At 37.7% G+C, this 17,515-nt stretch overlaps 1 long non-coding RNA gene across 1 annotated transcript in view; it reads right to left on the reverse strand.

The window, feature by feature from the left end:
- Nucleotides 1-4,006: 4,006 nt before the first annotated feature.
- Nucleotides 4,007-17,515, reverse strand: part of LOC132657896 (uncharacterized) — a 39,662-nt gene continuing 26,153 nt past the window's right edge. Inside the window, exons 2-3 of the long non-coding RNA XR_009596686.1 lie at nucleotides 13,051-13,138; nucleotides 4,007-4,109 (exon numbers count right to left, since the gene is read on the reverse strand). This is a non-coding gene — a long non-coding RNA (uncharacterized LOC132657896). The remainder of the gene's footprint in view (nucleotides 4,110-13,050; nucleotides 13,139-17,515) is intronic.

A 17,515-nucleotide genomic window follows, 5' to 3' on the forward strand; every position in this document is an offset into this window, starting at 1 on the left:
GAGACAAGGGTTCGATTCCTGGGTTGGGAAAATGCCCTGGAGGAGGGCATGGCCACCCATTCCAGTATGCTTGCCTGGAGAGTCCCACAGACAGAGGAGCCGAGCCTGGCAGGCTACAATCCATGGGGTCACAAAGAGTCAGACACTGGAAGTGACACCAAGCATGCAGGAGCTGTGGCCAAAGGAAGTGTCTGTTGCCTTTGAGTGCTCTAAAAGCCTGAGACTCGTGAATAACAAAGGACCTGAGGAACTGCTTCCCCTATGTCCGTGGGTGGTAGATGAGGAAGCTAATTTCCAGAGATATCAAGTTATTTGCCTAATATCACTCAGAGTCAATGACCAGCCTTTCTATTAAATGCAGATTTCTTAGGCAATTGCTTAAACTGATCATAGGAATGCAAAACCATCTTACTCGGTGGATCCTTTTTAATTCAGAATGTCAGTGTTTATATTTAGACAACTTCCTTTTCTTATCTTAATGGATAAGGAGGATATGGAACATATGTACAACGGGATATTTGTTGTTGTTCAGTCACCAAATAGTGTTCAACTCCTTGCAACCCCATGGACTGCAGCAGTCCACTGTCCATGGGGATTTTCCAGGCAAGAATACTAGAGTGTGTTGCCTTTTCCTTCTTCAGATGATCTTCCCAGATCAGGGATCAAACCCATGCCTCCTCACTGGCAGGCAGATTCTTTACCACTGAGCCATCAAGGAAGCCCATAATGGAATAATACTGAGCCATTAAAAAGAATGAAATAATGCCATTTGAAGCAACATGAATGGACATAAGATTGTCATACTGAATGAAGTAAGTCAGACAGAGAAGGAGAAATATTGTGTGACATTCCTTACAGGCAGAATTGAAAAACAAATGATACAAATGAACTTATTTACAAAACAGAATCAGACTCGCACATTTAGAGGGCAAACTTATGGTTGCCAGGGGGAGAGAATGGTGGGGGAGCGATAGTTAGGGAGCTTGAGATGACATGTACACACTGCTATATTTAAAATGGATAACCAACAAAGACCTACTGTATAGCAAAGAGAACGCTGCTCAATGTCAGGTGGCAGCCTGGATGTGAGAGGAGTTTGGGAGAGATTGGATACATGTATATATATATATATATATATTAGCTGAAACTATCCATCTGAAGCTGTCCACCTGAAACTATCAAAACATTATCAATCTGCTGTACTGCAATATAAAAGAAAAAGTTAAAAGGGAAAAGAAAAGAATGTCTGTGTCTACATTTTAAACAGTTTCCCTTGCTTATCCATGATCCTATTCCTTACTCTTTGCTCCACTTTCCTTTCGTCTCCCCAGCTACCAGTTTCTGTGCCAGGCCGTGTGAATTGCATGACTCTTGCCTCATTTAAATATGTACTAAGATTTCTTGTCCTCTCCTCATTTCCACCCTAATAAAATAAACAATCTCCTTGCCATACCAGACATTTGGTACACCCAGTATAAAATGTCCTGTTAGTAATATCCATTCTGGGTTATCTTTGCTTACAGGTTGTTATTTCAAAGATAATGAAACAGGAGAGAGTTGGTGCAGATTGGATTTTTTTGTGAATCAGACTATCAAATGAATGGAGCGCTGAAATCTATTCAGGCAGAGGAAATGCATTCCATTATAGCAAGATGTCACTGCACGTTGATGAGCACCCATCTGAATACAATCATTAGAAATGAAAGTTTCAGAGGCCCGAAATACCTGCAGGCAGCCTTTTCTTAGGTCAGCACTGGAGAGCTTTAGAAATGATGTACTGCTCCCTCAAAATTCACCGGTAATGCAATGGCTTTCTCCAAAATTAAATCTTGTCTGGCCTGAGAAAGAAGATATGGTTCTCAAAACACCACCTGCATTCTACTTTTTCCTTTGCTCAGAATATTCTCTGGAGAGTTTCTATTTATTATAACTAGATAGTGGTAAATTCAGTCATTTATCTTAACAGGTTTGTAAACCAAAATTTTAGTTTTATGTTATTTATTCTGACAACTCTTCCTGAGTATTTCCTATATACCAACTTTGTAGAAAATGTTGGGGGCTTCCCTGATAGGGAAGCTTTCCCTCAGCTGGTAAAGAATCCGCCTGAATGCAGGAGACCCTGATTCAACCCCTGGGTCAGGAAGATCTGCTGGAGAAGGGAAAGGCTACCCACTCCAGTATTCTGGCCTGGAGATTTCCATGGACCGTATAGTCCATTAGTTCAGTTCTGTTCAGTCACTCAGTCATGTCCGACTCTTTGCGACCCCATGGCCTGCAGCATGTATAGTCCACAGGGTCACAAAAAGTCGGATACGAATGAGCGACTTTCACTTTCCTAGAATGAAAGTTCTAAATCTTGTGAGAGCAGGAACCTTGTACTTATTCACTGATAATATACTCTATGCCTTGTATTACCTGATACAGGACAAGTGCTCAATAAACATGATTTTTCTTTTTTTTACAAATTGGTTGATTGAGTGAATGAAAAGTATCTTTCAAACAGTTCAGTCTGGTGAAGATAATGACACTATTTGTAGTAAGTGTGATAACAGTGATATAAATAGAGTTGAAGAAGCTGATAGGAGAACATGTCAAGTTGATATACTGATTCAGGAATCCCACTACAGAAAATGATTTAGATGTCTTTTTGGACAATGGAAGAAAGAAACTCACCTACAGTGAAGCAATGATAAAGAAGGCCATGTCTGATCTCAGCCTAGAAGGGCAAGAAGGAAGGAAGACTGTTCAGATGGGAAAGGACCCCAGACAGATTGTACAGCATGTTACATTTAGCATTCACCATTACTCATAGAAATTCCAAAAAGCCAGAGAAAGAAGCTGTGATTCCTTTGAGTGACTTTGCTAAAAACTTATAGGGAATTTTACAGAATTATAAGGAGCCTTTGTAATCTGAAACCAGTCTTGTTTGAAATAAAATATATTTACAGTTTCTGCCAAGAGGATAGAATAAAAACAAAAACTGGCAAGAAAAAGCCAACTAAACAAAATCAACACCACTTCACTTCATTACCTTATCTCTGTTGGCTTTGTCAATGAACAAGAGGTTAAATATAAAAGGAACTGGTAAAGCAACTGCAGATTTGTGTCCTGGCAAAACAGACAGAAAGCAAATCAGCCAGTTAACACTAATGGGCTGCTGCTGTATTTTGTATATTTACAATAAGGTCTAAAACTTCAGAATCTGCTGGTAAATTATAAACATCTCAAATCCAGTTAGAAAATCAAGAATATCTAGAGTAGTAAGAAAAATATGAAGCTTAAACCTAAAATTAAACCCACGAGTATAAACAACTCAAGCAAGAGCCAGGTGTTGAATGCAAAATCAACTAAAATTTTAGCGACTTCAGTGTTATTTTAGCTAGCAGAATCATTTCAGGAGGATGGAAGGCACAGCTTGCCATACCCAAGAGATTGAGCTTACATCCCAAACTTAGAATAGAGCCTTTCCTGGTTATGCTGTTGGTATTTTAAGAAACATGACAGCCCCATCTGCCATCCATATGAGAAGTCACTCTTTCCAAGATGTCACGAATTTATGCCTGTAACCCCAAACTAACAGGAAAAGGAAATATCATTCTCCCCCATCTCCTTCCAAGAAAGGTTTAATGTGCAATAGTCTAACACTCTTTCTAAGAAGATAGCCAAAGGTTTTTTCCTACAATATATATCAAAGTATATCAATATCCAAAGAGTATAGAGGTAAAAAAAAAAGGGGGGTACTCACAATGATACTCACAATGATCATTTTTACTTTAAAAATTCCTTGCCAACCCTCACTACTCACTTGACATGCATTATCTCTTTTTATATCTAATCCTTACAATGACTCTTAGAGTTTAGTTACCAAAGAAAAAAATCCTTACACAGTTAAGATACCAGTTCAGTCGATCCACAATGATAGCAGAGCTGCAGAAGTAGGATTCAAGTTCACATTTTTCTGATGCCAAATTTTATGGTCTTAACTATTCTTATATAGTATTTCTAAAATCTTACCATTCCCTTGATTACAATCTTTTGACAGATTCCCATCATCCGTAGCAAGGTTCCTCATGCTGCTATAAGTTGGCTGTCGATACAATTCTGCGCATCTATAAATATGGATCAGAAAAAAATGACATCCTTATTTTTAACAAGCCCTTCACTTTGGCACATCCTTTACTTATGAATGTAGGCAAAACATTATAGCATTAGCAATACCTCCAACTTTGTCACTAATAGAAAGTACAGATATTTTCATATCACTTCACAGTTGCAAAATATCTCAAAATATTATTTATTGCCATCACCATTTTGTAATGATGTTAGCTGCTAGGCCTGCCACTGAATGTTGTCATTTACTGAACTAGTAAAGAAGCAATATGGCTTCCCTGTTGGTTCAGTGGTAAAGACTCCATCTGCCAAGGCAGGATATGCTGGTTCAATCCTTGGGTTGGGATGATCCCCTGGAGGAGGAAATGGTAACCCACTCCAGTGTTCTTGCCTGGAAAATGCCACAGACAGAGGAGTATGATGGGCTATAGTTCATGGGATCTCAGAGAGTTGGACACATCTTAGGGACTACAAAAACAGCAACAAAGAAGCAATATATATTATAATACCACAGTTTTGGTTCAATCTAAATGACTTCTTTGAAATCCTAATTTTATGTCACTTTTAAAATATCGTTCTGAGAAGTAATCTATAGGCTTCAGTAGACTACCAAATAGCTGCATGGCACACAAAATCTAAGAAATCCTGCTCCACAGGCTATAATTCAAACATTCTTATGTATGGCCTCCAAAACTTTCACAGAGTTTATTGGGCAAAGAACATTTTCTGGCCCAAGATGAGCCCATAAGAAACTTCTGTAATGATTTCTGAAGTGAAATTGAGGGCTGAGTCAGCTTCCTTCTGGGAACATACTTTTGAAGTTAAGCTGTGAAGTATTTAGTGTTTTCCTCACTGTGGCCAAAGAGGCCTCTGTGTGTTAGGGGAAAATAAAGCTAAGTAAATACATCCACAGATAAAAATAAATCAGTTGCATTTAGTCACCTCTATTGTCTTACTGTTTCCCCTTAGGCCCAATTTAAAAATCTAAAGTGATTAACTTCACGTTTTCTGTCTCCTTCCAAGATTGGCTCCATTCATCATTACCCAGGTTAACCTTAAACAGTGACTGTATTCACTTCACTCCTTGAAAAACTTCCGTGAATCCCACTGCTGACAAACCAAAGTTCAGACTCCTTCTATGGATTCACTTTCAAGGGTTTCTATATTAATGGATCCACCTTCCTTTCCAATTTAGTCTGAACTTCTTCTCCATCATCATGTATTATAGCCAAACTGGATCAATCACTATTTCCTGTCTGTGGCTCTGTACTTTCCTCCCTCTGTGGTTTTAGTTAAACTCTTCCCTACCTGCCTTGCTTCTTTCATCTTCCCAGGTGTAAATCATGCTTATGTGTCAAGGTCTAGCACAAATGTAAACATCCTCATCTCTAATTTTAATTAGAAGTCTTCATTTCTAATTCTTCCTAGTGAAAATATTTTATTTTCTGAGTTTTATTTATAATGTATATGTCCATTTATAATCCACTGACCATTTATCCTATTTTATCTAATTATATAACTATTTCATATATAATTTTCTCCCATAATAGTAATACCAACTGAGTATTTATCCTATGTCAAGAATGCTGACAAACACATTCATCTTATGCCAAGCAATGCTGACAAACACACTGGATAAAGACTTTAATTAAATTGTCTTATTTAACTCTCACAATAACTCTGTGAGTTAGAAACTCTTTTTGTACCATTTTACAGATGAAGAAACTGAGGAATAACAATTAGAATATCTTGCAAAAGGGTGGTGATAGAAGCCTTAAAACCCAGGCAGCCTAAATCTAGAACTCACCATCAGCCATGCTCCAATATTCTGCCTTCTTAGACTGGAAGCTCACTGAAGACACTGCTGAGTTAAGGCCCAACTTAATAGGCTACACAGTGACCAACATCATGCTCTGGGTATAGTCTGTGCTCAATAAAGATTTGGGTAAATCATTTTTGGGCTTTCCAGGTGGCTCAGTGGTGAAGAATCCACTAGCCAATGCGGGAGACACAGGAGAGGCAGGTTCAGCCACTAGGTTGGGAAGATCTAGAGAAGGAAATGGCAACCCTCTCTAGTATTCTTGCCTGGAGAATCCTGTGGAAGGAGTCTGGTGGGCTATATTCTGTGGGGTCACAAAGATTCAGCCATGACTGAGAACATACACACATCAACAAATCAAAATAGTTACTTAAGGATAACAGGATCTGAAACAAAACAAACAAAACAGAAAAAAACAGTTTCTCTTTTAAAAAAACACACACATTTTACTTCTTTTTAGTAGCATTATCAGCTATGAACTTAACTTTTTTATATTTACTATGCTAAGAAAAGTATGTAACATGATGGCTACACTTAATGATTGTTCAATAAATGTTAGTGGTAGTTACTGGGGAATTTTTCCCACTGCTGTTATTTCTTTTGTTGCCACAGTGAGTTAGGAAGGAAGGGTTGGGCATTGAACATCAGAGAACATTGAGTTTTTAGCAGGCTGAATAATATGGTGAAGATTATGGTCTAGTCGGTTTCAAAGCCAGAACTGAAACCAATGGCTTTTCATTTTCAGCCTAGGGCTCAAACCAACAGAGACCATAGCTCTCACCTAATCTCAAGAATCACATCTGCTTCTTTAACAAAGACTAGAAATGAAATCCATTCATTACTGGCCTGTGACATATTTAGCAGCATTCAGAAACTCAATTTCTATGATCATCTTTATTCACTTATTTAAAACAGAAATTGTAATGGAAAAAAAAATGAAGATGATTTATTATGTGCTTAACTAGCACCAGAAAATGCAAGATGTTATGCAACTTCAATTTTTTAAATAGCATTTTCTTCCACTTCAGAATCACAAGCTTAAGAAAAATAACCAACCTTTGTTTTGAAGTCCCTGGCTTTTGTCATTTCATGGCAAATTTTAAAATGCTTTAAGATAACATCTTTGATTCATTCTGGCTGGAAAGATGAAGCCAGTCTAATATGAAATGCTGGTGTTCCAACTTCAAAAGATATACACTGCTAAGTCATTCCCTACTTATCATCTATCGTCTGAGTAATAAAGTAAAAAAAAAAATTGAGTATAGGCTATATGGACAGAAGGGGAAAAATTAAATTTAACAGCTTTCTGCAACAGACATGCCTTTCTCTAGAGACAACTCCAATTATCTTAACCGTAGTAAGAAGTTAATTGCAAGTAGCCTTCCCTCTGCCAGGTTTCTTCAAGTTCAGTCCCCAAACAAGCAGACTGCCTTCAAAGTAAATAGAGATTCATTGCAGAAATGGGGGAATGTGAACACTCAAGCTGGAAGCAATGACCCAAGTGCTTCATATTCTGTTCAATCTCTGACTTTCCTTGTGACTCTAAACAGATGACACATTACCCCTCATTTGCACTCAACAGCTGTCTACTCTCTCCACTTCAGCCCCACTGCCCTCCCCTCACCTTTCCTAATATGGTCCTCCTCCACTGCACCTCTGTTAATAACACCATGATCTATCCAGCCACTATGTTTCTTTGTGATCCCTATAAAGATTTCTATTCAACTCTGCTGGTCCTTCTCCTAATACCTGCCCAGAGGCCAAAGAATTTTGTCTTTTTCATGCTATTGTTTGGAATAGGAAATGGCAAGCCACTCCAGTATTTTTGCCTGGAAAACTCCATGGATGGAGAAGCCTGGCAGGCTACAGGCCATGGGGTCCCAAAGAGTGGGACACGACTGAGCGTACACACATCCTATTTTTTCTACTTCCCCTCCAGATGTTGTGAGTTCAGTTTATCACTTTCATGTTTTGTCAAAAGCAAAAATAACGATCCCAATCACTGTGTCATGCAAACTAGAGGAGATCTATGCCTTCAAACTAAAAGGGAACATATTGCAACAGGAATATCATATTTATCAGCAACAATATGATCTCAGCTTGTGAAGGGCTTGGCAAACTGTCGGACCTCAAATGAGCCTGCCCTCTTCTGCTAAGCCTTCATTTTCAACCAGCATCTTTCCAGCCTTTTAAGCACAGTTGTGAAAAGGAACTCAGAACAGGAGTTCTGACAGCAGCATGTCATAGAATTTTATTGGTCGTATCAAAAACAACTGCCACCACTTTTAGTATTTGGGTTAGTTTTATAGTTTCCCAAGTACTAGAAGAATGCTGGTTAAAATGGCCCTGGCTACTTTGACCTCCCAAATAAGGAATCTTCAAGTAGAAAGAAAGAGAGACAGAGAGAGAATGTGGTGTAAATCTAGTTTCTGGCTAGACTCAAAGAACAAAGAAACTAGAATCACTGTGAAAAGCCACAGTGTATCTGAATCTTTGCAAACCCATGGACTGTATCCTGGCAGGCTCCTCTGTCCATGGGATTCTCTAGGCAAGAATACTGAAGTGGGTAGCATTTTCCTTCTCCAGGGGCTCTTCTCAACCCAGGGATCAAACCCAGGTCTCCTGCATTGTAGGCAGATATTTTTTGACCCACTGAGCCACCAGGGAAACCCCAGAATAACTGTGGGTGATGCCATATCAATGTGAGCAGGTCTTATAGATTAAGGCAGCACTCTCCAAAGTAAAGACAAAATAATCCATTACAGTATGGAAGAAATACTGGAACTGCTTTTTCTACCTTTTTAAAATGTCAGTGTTTCAAAATTTTATCTTACATACATGCTTTGTATTTTACATAGAATATTAATAATAATTATAAAATCATTGTTAAAACTTAGTGTACAATATTCATGGAAGCTCAAATATATGTTATCTATGTTGGTGTGTTATCAAGGTATTTAGAAACTATTATATTATTCAGCTCAGATAAGTTTAGTCGCTCAGTTTGTGTCTGACTCTTTGCCACCCTACGGACTGCCGCACGCCAGGCCTCCCTGTCCATCTCCAACTCCTGGAGTTTACTCAAACTCGTGTCCATTGAGTTGGTGATGCCATCTAACCATCTCATCCTCTGCTGTCCCCTTCTCCTCCTGCCTTTAATATTTCCCAGAATCAGGGTCTTTTCAAATGAATAAGCTCTTTACATCAGGTGGCCAAAGTATTGGAGTTTCAGCTTCATCATCAGTCCTTTCAATGAATATTCAGGACTGATTTCTTTTAGAATTGCCTGGTTGGATCTACTTGTAGTCCAAAGGACTCTCAAGAGTCTTCTCCAACACCACAATTCAAAAGCATTAATTCTTTGGCACTCAGCTTTCTTTATAGTCCAACTCTCACATCCATACATGACTCCTGGAAAAACCATAGCTTTGACTACAAAGAACTTTGTTGGCAAAGTAATGTCTCTGCTTTTCAATATGCTGTCTAGGTTGGTCAATGCTTTTCTTTCAAGGAGCAAACGTCTTTTAATTTCACTTGACTTCACATTCCAAGATGTCTGGCTCTAGATTAGTGATCACATCATCATGATTATCTGGGTCGTGAAGATCTTTTTTGTACAGTTCTTCCATGTATTCTTGCCACCTCTTCTTAATATCATCTGCTTCTGTTAGGTCCATACCATTTCTGTCCTTTATCGAGCCCATCTTTGCATGAAATGTTCCCTTGGTATCTCTAATTTTCTTAAAGAGATCTCTAGTCTTTCCCATTCTGTTGGTTTCTGTCAGAAACCTTATAGTTTCCCTAAAATTCTCCCTCCTCACACAAATATCAAGGACTGCTGACTTTTACCCCAAGTATTGCCTCAATCTGTCCTTTTACTCCGACTGTCCTGCGACTGTGTCATCATCCACGTTGTAAACAGTGGTTCTCCTGGAATCACACAGCATAGCATCTTCACTTGTATTTAGTGAGTGTACCTATGTTTATTTCCCTAAGTTGAGTACTTATCACTTCTCATCTTAATGATTGTCATTTTCCTTGCCTTATATTGCCTCCATTCAATCCATCTTTATCTAAAGGGTATATAGGATCAGGACCTGCATACATATTCCTAAAAGTCATTTGCAGTTTACCTTTGACTTCAAGATAAAGTTCGAGCTCCTTCACATGAGATAGTATAGTTGCACGCACACAAAAAAAGTGAAAATTGCTCAGTTGTATACAACTCTTTGTGACCTCATGGACTATAGCCCGCCAGGCTCCTCTGCCCATGGAATTCTCCAGGCAAGAACACTTGACTGGGTAGCCATTCCCTTCTCCACGGGATCTATGTGACCCGGGGATCAAACCTTGATCTCTTTCATTGCAGGCAGATTCCTAACCATCTGAGCCGTGAGGGAAGCCCATATACCTGTATTCCATCATCTAAATCCAAGTTCATCTCCTAGCATTCTCCTTACACTTGCAGTCCTAAAATTCTGAATTTGTGGAGTGTCTATATATAGATATCTCAGGTTTCATCCGATGCTCATGTTTTTGTCAATTAACTTCCAACTGCCTAGGATGCCCTTCATGCTCCACTCTCAACCTCCAGTTGCTTAGGTAACTCTTTTTGCTTCAAGCTCTGTTCTGTATTCATAGATGGAAACTTACTTTAAACTTCAAACTGGCTCATATATCACACTATTAGACCTCCATTGCTTCATTTAATTTATTAAATTTATTCTCACTGTATTATATTCATACAATCTATTTATGTCAGTCTCTTCCCTACACTGGGAGTTCTTTCAAGTCAAGGATATTCTCTTACATTTTTGCATTTCCAGGGCCTAATACATCCCTTGGTACTGAGCTAATCTGCAGCTTATACAAGTTGGTAAGCCTACAAGTAAAATAGAAAAAAAAAAAAGCCTTTTTATCTTACCAAGTATTTCTTAAAGAACATGGATTCTAGTAACTCAAAGTTGCCTTGTTCTGCTGTACTTTTATGGGTTTAGGTTTGCAAGTTTTACTCAGAAGCTGAGAATAGCTTAGTTTCTACGCATAAGAGAGGGGAAAAGTTAGAGCTAGAGAGGATAATCTGGGAAGGAGGAGATGAGGATAAGAGAGTGAGAGATATAAGCAAGCTGGCAAGATGGTAGCTAACTGAGTGTTGCTTGAGGAGGTGCCTCCCATTCCTCACCCCACCCCTGCATCTTCAGTTCACATTACTAATTCACAAAATCTGTAGCATGAATATACATCTTGTGGAAACTGGAGAAAAGGAGAAGGGATAAGCATATGTGTATGTAAAGATGAGAGGTAGAGAAGAGATGAGAGCAAATGTCCATAAAAAGGAGTAGCAATCCTAAGAAAATCAGATTTCTCAGGCATGGAATTAGCCAGGATTGAAATTGATCATGTTTAGATCTCTGGGTTTCCCTGGTGGCTCAGTCGGTAAAGAATCTGCCTGCAATGAAGGAGACGTAAGAGACCTGAGTTCAATCTCTGGGTCAGGAAGAACCCCTGGAGAAGGATACGGCACCTCGGTCTAGTATCCTTGCCTGGAAAATTCCAAGGACAGAGGAGTCTGGTGGGCAACAGTTCATAGGGTCGCAAGATCAGACACAACTGAGTGACTAAACCACCAACCACCACCAGATCTGTGGGAAGCGAAGGAGCCTTAGATAACTAACATTTGGACACTCACAGAAGATGTAATACACAGTCACAGAACCCTATGCATTTGAAAAGACATGCCAGGAATCCATTGCAAGGATCTCTAAGCAATATAATACCTGTTCAAAGCAAAACAAATAGAGCATTTTTAGATTCTGCAGAGGACAGAGATCATGCTGGACCAGGTTAATCAGGAAAAGCCCTTTTGGAAAAAGCAGGAATGAAACTGGGGTCTGTGTGATCTGGAGAAATGAGTTCAACTGGATATGATTTAGGAAGGGAATAACCACAGGTGCAGAACAGTAATTAAAAAAGAAAAGAAAAAGAGAATAAATCAGTCTGACTAGGGCCAGGGATATATTTGAGATAAATAATATATTTTCATCCAGAAATGTAACATCTCACCTCTTTTAACTGGTATCAAATAGCTAAGCACTCTGACCAAATGCTTTCATTCAGCTATCAATCATCTCATTCCCAATTCTTATGCTCTAAAAATCAAGCCATTCTATTAAGAATTTTCAGGAATAAGAGTACCCTGAGCATCTATGACAAATAATTTCATATTTCCCCTATGACCCTTTACAAACCACAGCATTTGTATTATTATGACAAAACAATTCTTTCTCTTATTATCATGTTGTCAGGACCAGCCCTAGCACTTTGCACAGCATTAAAGTCTTTCCAAGTCTTCAGCATCACTGAGGCTGTTTCTCTCACTGGCATTTAGAAGATGAGGTAACTAGATGATGTTTTGTAAAGTTCCATTAAAATCGTGAAGTATTGTACCTGCCACTTTCTATTTATTCATATGGTAGATGCTCACCGCTTTTATCAGATAGATTAAGTCAAATTTTCTTGTTTGTTTTCATAGATGCTCTAGAAAAGGATTGCCTGGGCTCAAATCCTGACTCAGCTCTGCGCTGAGATATCTGACTTCATGTGTCTCTGCAACTCTACTCATTTGTAAAATGCTGGTGTTAATAATAGTGCCTCGTTGTTTGTATGGATTAAATAGGCTAATGCAAATGCATGTGTATTAACTACAGTATATTCAGCTCTGAGAAACAAAGACCCAGAGAAATAAGTCCACAGGTGATGTGGTGGCTGCATTGTATCAGGGAGCTCTTTCTCATTGATTACTCTAGAGCAGCAGTCCCCAGGCTTTTTGGCAGCAGGGAATGGTTTCCTAAAAGACAGTTTCTCTAGGGACTGGGAAATGGGGTGGTTTCAGGATGATTCAAGTGCATTACACTTACTGTGCACTTTATTTCTTTTATTATTACATCAGCTCCACTTCAAATCATCAAGCATTGGATCCTGGAGGTTGGGGACCCCTGCTCTGCAGTATTTAGTTCTGATTCTCCTGGCTGTTTCATTTTTCTAGAAAGCTGTGAGGCCTGGGGATTTCACACTTCAGGCAGCAGGAGGAAGGGACAAAGGACAGACAAAATGTCCACTACCTGTAAGGACAGTTCTTGGACACCCCACACAGCAGTCTCACTATCATCTCATCAAGTGGCTCATCACATGATCTGCACGTGAAAGACCCTAGAAAAGAGGTAGAAGGCAGTTATCATAATCATTTCAGAGTTTTCATTAGTTTCTTTGAAGAAACTTACAATCAAAAGATTTTCTTATCCACAACGTCATTGTCAAAACCAGTTACATTCAAAAGTCACTTAGAATCACAATTGGTCACATGGTAGTCAAAGATTTCATACATCACTGAAATTTCTGGAATCATATACCCATTTTCTGGGTCCAATTAATGCCTGCCTCGTTTTCATTATGTCAATACCATTTAGCATTAATATGAGCCTAAAATACATGTCTCAGAATGACCCACTTCAAACATTGCTTTGGGAAAATATAAAGAATATTTATTTGGGAGAAACAGATCTATTTATTGTCCAGTTTATCCACTTTCCCTATATGGTGTTTATTCAGAGGTCTAAACTAGAATATCATAAGTTCTTAGTGTGAAAAGCAGTCAAAGAAAATAGGCATGCTTGTAAATGATTAGCCTGCAAGATGTCATCTGTTAACACTCTTTCTGAACAAACACAAAAAATCTATGCCTCCAGTTTGTTTCTCTGCCCAATAAACTCATTACTTGGGATGTGATTAATGTACCATTACTTCAGTATCACTGACGCATGTACTTAGTCATGTGGACACTTAGAATAAAATTTTGCCAGAAGTGAATTGTTGGAAAACTTGAGGCCTCAGAACAGCAAAATCACTTATAATTGAATCAATAACACCTTCAGCAATAAAGACATCTATTCCAGTAGAGAATAGCGCTGCTCTGAAAATTACATGGTTAACTCTGTTACTTCTTTCTCAGGAATAAAATGACTTTTAAGCAGTATATTGGACAAGAATTTAGGTTCATGTTCAAAATGGCTGGAAATATCCCAACACAGATTTTTAGAACCATATGCTCCAAAAATAGTTACTTCATCAGAAAACTAACTACAATGAGGGTTTCTGATGTTTCAAGGGCTTACTATAGATCTTTTAGTGTCTGATAGAAATAATTTTTGAAAATTGGAGGTAAGGTACTAAGAACCTTAAATTGAACTAAAATGGGTGGTAGATTATAGATATTTTTTCAAGACAGTTTAGGAAAGCCAAAAGAAAGCAAAGCAAACTGTATTCAAGCCAGTACTTGCAATCCTGAACTGGTTTCTGAGAAGAAAATGATATGCATGTTAAAGGGAGGTAAAGAGGATTAACAAAATCAGGCTTTATGATATTTTCTTATGTTGTGCTTTTATTTACTCCGTTATGAAATACCTAATCCTGTAAATTGGAAAAAAAAATATTTTGAGAAAAACAGACTTTAATGTGTATGGTTATTTCTCCCTGGCTATTTTGGCTGAGACTATGAGGAAAAAAGAATTGTGTAATTTTTGTTCATTTTAGGAAGGTAATCTATAAGTATAGCAGGGCCTAGGAGACAAGAGTCAATTTCTTTCTTTACAGAAAAATGTAAATAATGGCACATACGATCAAATTTGTTTTTTCTAATGAGTCCAGACTCTGTGTTTAAGATATCTGTCAAAACACAGCATATGGGAAGGATGGGTTTTCTTGCCTGTGGCCATATCTAGTGGTGGTCTGGAACTGCTTGTATTGAGCAAGAGCCTAAAATTAAATGGTCAGGAATTTTGTTAACTAGTTTTGAAACACAACCACTATAAAAAAGTTATGGTACATAAACTCACAATTAAAAATATTTATTAGAAACAAAGTTCATAAATACTCAAAACTCATCATTTCCTGATTATTTTTTACCATATTTTACTAGTAATTATGCTCTTGAGGCTATTTACACCTCTTCTAACTCTATAAAGACATACTATATAATAGCAGATTCTGTGCATCTTTTCCCAGTTCCATGACATTATATTGGTAGCTTGAAATTGGCTATTCTGGGAGAATTAAAACCACAGAAACCATCAAATGCTATGAAGTAAAGGTTGATTTATTGTTTCTTTGGTTGTCTAGATACAAAGTGATGAAAAATATTAATAAATGAAGATTAAATTTAAAGTGGATCATGTCTCTAGCTGTTATATTATGAATTTCCCCCAAAACAAGGAAATATTCTTCTGGTATTCAAAAACTATTATTCATTTAGCAAAGAAATTACTTGCATGATTAAAGAATGAATAGACTTGCAATCAGCATTTTCATTGTTTCATTTTCATCTTATTCCTTAAAGTAAATGAAAATATCAATCAATATTCATACTGGGTCTACAGTCATTTATCAACGTCATTAGTGATTTCTTTGTCAAATCTGATAATAATCAAGCATTTATTTGCAGTCTGATTCTGTCAGATTATTGTTGAATTTCAATGATAGGTAGGCTGCAAATAGAAAAAACTAACAAAATCAATTAAATCATTTATTGAGAATTAACTGATTATGTGAAATACACAGTATAGAATATTGTTTATTTCATTTTGATTTGTAAATGTTGTGCTATGAAGCATTAATATCTTAAAGTTTATTATCAACTTAAGCATCAGTATATAAGCACATTTTTTATCCAAGAACATGGTGTTAAACACCCCCAGGTTAAATAACATTATAAGATCTAAGCTATATAGTATTCCTCTAAAAATATGCTTCCCAATAACATTATGACTTTGTGCTCTAAGAATTAAATCTATCCCTTCTTGAATCTATCTATATTTTAACTTGCATTTCCTTATGCTTTAAGTGTTGTCAGTTATTACGGTGTTAATTATTCTCTTGGATTGGTTGAAAACTTTAAGTATGGTATTTAGGAACTGGATGAATTTATGTTCATCTCACTCCTATTTTGCCCATTTGTGATTCCATCTATTTCAATCACATTTCCTCTAGGCTTCCATTATTTCAAAACAAAGATACCTAACTGATTGGTTTCCATTATTCATAAATCTCCTATAAATCAAAGACTATGATAAGCATTCATTCATCTGATAAAAATATTCTCTCAGATTATCCACTAATACTTTACAACTTAGAATTTAGAAAGCCCAGAAAAACTATATGCCAACATCAGAGTCATCAATAACAAGGGGTGAGTTCCATTCTCAGTCCTGTGCCAGAGACTCTGAATGGCAGGTGAATAAAAGGACCAAGAATGAAGCATAAATGAGACAACACTGGGAACAGGAAAACAATGAGAGGACTGGATTGTGGTCAAGAGAACATCCCTTTGCCTACAGACTAGTAGTAATAATTTCCCAGACTGAGGCACAATCTATAAGAAACTGGCTGTAAGTAGAGGTACCTTTCATTTTAAAAATATGAATGACACCTCATACCATACACTTTACTAGGTGCTAGTGAAAAGGATACATGTGAGCAAGACACATTCAGCACTTGCCTTCAGGGGCCTGTACTCCCTGCTTTGGAAGGGATAACTGTATCATTTGGCTTCTCAGAGAATCACATTTATTCCCTATTTCCATTGCAGCATTATGTCTTTCCTTGGCCTTCAGAGCTGTAACATCCAAGACCATTCTGAGACATATCTAGATTTCAAACATTGGTAAATATTTATATTACTACATCCCACCAATTTAGTGTTGTATTCATTGACTCTCTAGTTATTCTTCTTTCATTTCATATTCCTCTTCATTAGAATAGTCTACAAGGCCTTACATCAGTCACCTCTTTATCTTTAGTCTCTGACTATATACTTTGTTATGCTCCCACTATTTCACTCCACTCCAGCCACACTGGACCCCTTGATGTTCCTCAGACATGCCCGTCACATTCCACAGTTAAGGGCTTTGCACTGAATATTCCCTATGCCTGAAAAGTTCTTCCTTGTAGATATTCATGTGAGTAACTCCTCCATATCCTTCAAATATTGGTTTAATGTCACTTTTTCATAAAACCTGCCATGACTACTTTGATGATTATTATATATGTCAACTTGACTAGGCTATAGTGCCCAGTCTAGATGTTTCTGTGAAGGCATATCGTAAATGTAATTAACATTTATGATCAGTTGTTAAGAGGTTACTTTTAGCAATATGAATGGGACTCATACATAGCCGATGGCCATAAGAGCAAAAACTGAGGTTTCCCCAAGAAGAAAGAGTTCTGGCTCAAGATTTATAAGATAGATCCTGCCTAAGCTTCTAGCCTGCTGAACTGCCCTACAGATTTTATTACTTGTCAGCTCCCAGAAACAAATGAGCCAGTTTCTTAATATATTTTTTGTTTGTTTGTTTCCCTGGCTCTCTCTCTGGCTCTCTCTCTCCCTCTGTTACTTTATCTCTCTGTCTCTGTCTCTCTATATTTACACACACACACACACACACACACACACACAAACATATAAACATATATGCCATATCTGTGTCTTTCTTTGTTTCTCTCTCTTCAGATAAAGATTTAAGACATCAAGGAATT

Source organism: Ovis aries, chromosome 15, assembly GCF_016772045.2.
Source record: "Ovis aries strain OAR_USU_Benz2616 breed Rambouillet chromosome 15, ARS-UI_Ramb_v3.0, whole genome shotgun sequence".
Classification (NCBI taxonomy): Eukaryota; Metazoa; Chordata; class Mammalia; order Artiodactyla; family Bovidae; genus Ovis; species Ovis aries.